This window comes from Manis pentadactyla, chromosome 10 (assembly GCF_030020395.1).
Source record: "Manis pentadactyla isolate mManPen7 chromosome 10, mManPen7.hap1, whole genome shotgun sequence".
NCBI lineage: Eukaryota > Metazoa > Chordata > Mammalia > Pholidota > Manidae > Manis > Manis pentadactyla.
The window spans coordinates 43278049-43281584 of record NC_080028.1 but is presented as its reverse complement, the minus strand read 5'-3'; the positions used below and the strand labels follow the sequence as shown (position 1 = coordinate 43281584).

General features: G+C 32.7%; 1 pseudogene; it reads right to left on the bottom strand.

Annotated features, from left to right (window-relative positions):
* Positions 1-1828: 1828 nt before the first annotated feature.
* LOC130679292 (olfactory receptor 6C2-like) lies at positions 1829-2453 on the bottom strand (annotated as a pseudogene).
* Between the last annotated feature and the right edge of the window lie 1083 nt (positions 2454-3536).

The following is a 3536-nucleotide window of genomic DNA, read 5'->3' as shown; positions in this document are numbered from 1 at the left end:
TCTGTTTAAATCATATACCTCTTTTTTAATTGGGTTGTGTATTTTGTTAGTATTGTGTTTTGAGAGTTCTTTATACAGTCCAAAGCAAGTCCTTTTTCAGATATGTGATCCACAAATATTTTTCCCCAGTTTGTGGCTTGTCTTCTACTCTCAAAGGGTCTTTTTAGAGGCAGCATTTCTTAATTTTGATGAATGACATTTCATCACTTTTAAAAAAGTATCATGCTTTTTTGTTGTCTAAAATATTTGCGTCACCCTAAATTAATGGTCTCTGATGTTTTTTTCTGGAAATGTTATAGTTTGTTTATACTTAAGGCCATGATTTATATTGCCTTATTTTTGTAGATTTATGTGTAAAAATAACATTTTTTTTTAAATATGGCTTTCCAATTCTACTAATACCATTTGTTGAAAAGAATAACTTTTCCCAATGTTTTTGCATTTCTGTCAAAAATCAGTTGACCATATGTGTAAGGGTTTACTTCTGGAGTTTTGTTTCTTTTCCACTAACCTATTTCTCTACCTTTACATCAATATCATACTGTTTGATTACTATAGTTTTATCATAAGTGTTAAAAGAAAAAAGTAGGTCCTATGAAATTGTCTTATTTGTAGAGCTTAGCTGATTATTCTAATACTGCGGAATTTCCATATGACTTTTATAATCATCTTGTCAATTTTTACAAAATTTCAGCTTGGATTTTGATTATGATTGAATTTAGTCTATAAATTAATTTGTAAATAATTGACTCAACAATATTTAGTTTTTTGATCTATGAAAATAGCATATATCTCCATCTTATGGCTCTTTTTAAACTTTTGACAGCAAATATTTAGTTATCAGTGTATAGGTCTTTTACATGTTTTGTCAGGTTTAAGCCTAATGTCTCATATTTTTGATGCCACCTTTTAGTGTTCAATGATTGTTACTAGTATATGATTGTTGTTCCTGCAACATTTATGAATTCACTTATTAGTTCTAATATTTGTTTTTGGTAGAATTCATATGATTTTCTATGCAAAGATCAAAATTCAGGGAAATAAATTTTTTCTTCACTTCAAATCTAGATACCTTTTATTTTTTTCTTGGACTTGCTGCCCTCATTTTCTTACTTTTCTTAATGGCTTTGTTGAAGGAAAATCAACATACTATAAACTGAATATATTTAAGGAGGTTCCCATGAATATAAATAAATAGCTGTTACATCTAATCAGTGATTGTGAGGATATTTCCATCTTTTCAGTTCTGATTATTCCACAACTCCTTTTGATATCTTTGTTTCTGCTTTGTTGTTCTCATTATTTTAATTAGTCTGGAATGCCTTATTTGTTTTAATATATTTTAATATAGATTGCTGTTGTTTTCTATTTTTTATTTAATTCTTAGATTTGTGATATTAATTTTGATAACTTTGCTCTAGAGGAAGAAACTAGTATTATTACTACATAAAAGTATCTTCTATATAATTTGTATACTGTTAATATTATTAGTTTCCTTCTTGCATGAGAGCAGTAAGAAAGACTAGGTCAGAAATGAAGACAAGTTTTTTTACCTGAAAATATATGTTATAGGTTCATAATGAGAGAAAAAACTTGGGTTCATTTGCTATGAAAGAAAAGGAGTTTGCTTAAAGTGAGAGTAAGATGAAGTATTACATGTCTTTGAAAAGGTTAATATGACTGAAATAAAAGCACAAAGCAATGAAATAGGTGCAAAGCTGGAGTTAAACATTTAGAGGACTTCTTTCATTTTACTTTCATAAAAACTGATTTTTTTGAGAAAAATGTAATCCTTTCTATGGAGTCTTTAAAAGCTTGTTTCACTTGCTTATTCCTCAGTGGTGTAAATGAAGGGGTTCAACAAGGGGACAACAGATGCAGTGATCACTGAGACGCCTTTGTTTACGGCCACCTCTTCCTTTGCCGAGGGCTTGATGTAGATGAAGATGCAGCTGCCATAGGCGATGGAAACCACAATCATGTGGGAAGAGCAGGTGGAAAAGGCCTTTTTTCTCTGTTGGACAGAGGGGAACCTGAGAATTCTCCTGATGATGTGTGTGTGGGACAGAATCACACACACTAGGGTGATGATGAGTCCAAACCCAGCCACAAGGATAACCACTTGTTCTATTACCCGTGTATCTGAGCATGAGATCTTTAGGAGGGGACCTGCATCACAACTAAAATGACTGATTGCATTAGTCACAGAATTCAAGCTGGAGGCCCAGGCTAAGCAGTGGGAGAATGATTATCAAACCCCAACAGCAGAGGACTAGAAAGCTACATACTCTGCTGTTCATGATGGTCATGTAGTGTAGGGGTTTACAGATAGCAATGTAGCAATCATGGGACATGGCTGCCAGGAGAAAAACTTCTGTTGCTTCAAAGAGAACATCAAAAAGTATTTGTCTTGCACAAGCATTGTAGGTAATGGCATTGTCCCCAGTTGACATGCTGTACAGGAATCTAGGAATACAGGCAGTGGTAAATGACACTTCTAAGAAGGAAAAATTTCTGAGGGAAAAGTACATAGGGGTTTTAAGATGGGAGTCTACCAATGTGAGGGTGACAATAGTCAGGTTCCCTGTTACACTCAACATGTAGGTGAGAAAAAGAAAGATAAAAAGATCATCTGTGAGTCCCAACAGGATAAAAGTTGTTATTTCTGTGTAGTTTCTCATCACTGACTTTGGAACTCTGCTCAGTAAGCATGTAAAAATCAGAGTGAGTTTAGGAAGATGTAGATATTCAAATTCTGTAGCAAAAGATTATGCATATAAAAGTCAAGCAAACCAGGCTCCATTAGTTTTCTTCTTTCACAATATAATTAATATTACCACTATTCCAATAGTCTTCTTGAATTTAAATGTATGAATAGTGGTTTATGCCTTTACATTTCATGCTGTAAAACAATCCAACTTTTTCTCACACTGGTCTTAACCTTTTGAAATTTAAAAATGTGGCTGATTGTAATTCATTACATGGATTGGATTTACAAATATATTAGGGGATAAAAGATAGTGTTACTTGATGTGCACGTAAACATACTTTACCCAGCAAAACTTGGATATAAGGCATATCCATATAATTCATAACATGAGTTCCCTTCAGTTGTTACTCTTAGAAGGTAGTTTTAAGAGTAAGATGCATTTCTCCTGGAAAACAAACATACAACAATGACAAAAAAGCACAACTCGGGAGCCTGAGATTTTCCTTTGTGTCTTTATTCTTCTCTGACTGAATTCCTTATTCTTAACTCAAAGGTAGTTTGATATACACTTATGTTATCTAGCGTGTAGAACACCATTGTGTTCAAGATATTAACAAAAAGAATATCATCATTTGAAGTCACATGATTTTTCAGTTTATTGATTGCAGTCCTATTTCTCTGAAAGCCTCTGAAAATAAAACTACATTTAATATCATTAGATATAGTCTTCTAGGCAGTTCATTATGTTTTTAATTCCTATATGTCTGTATCTTCTCTTCTTACCTCTTCTCAGTGTAGGATTTAAACCTCTGAAACTTGACTTTAC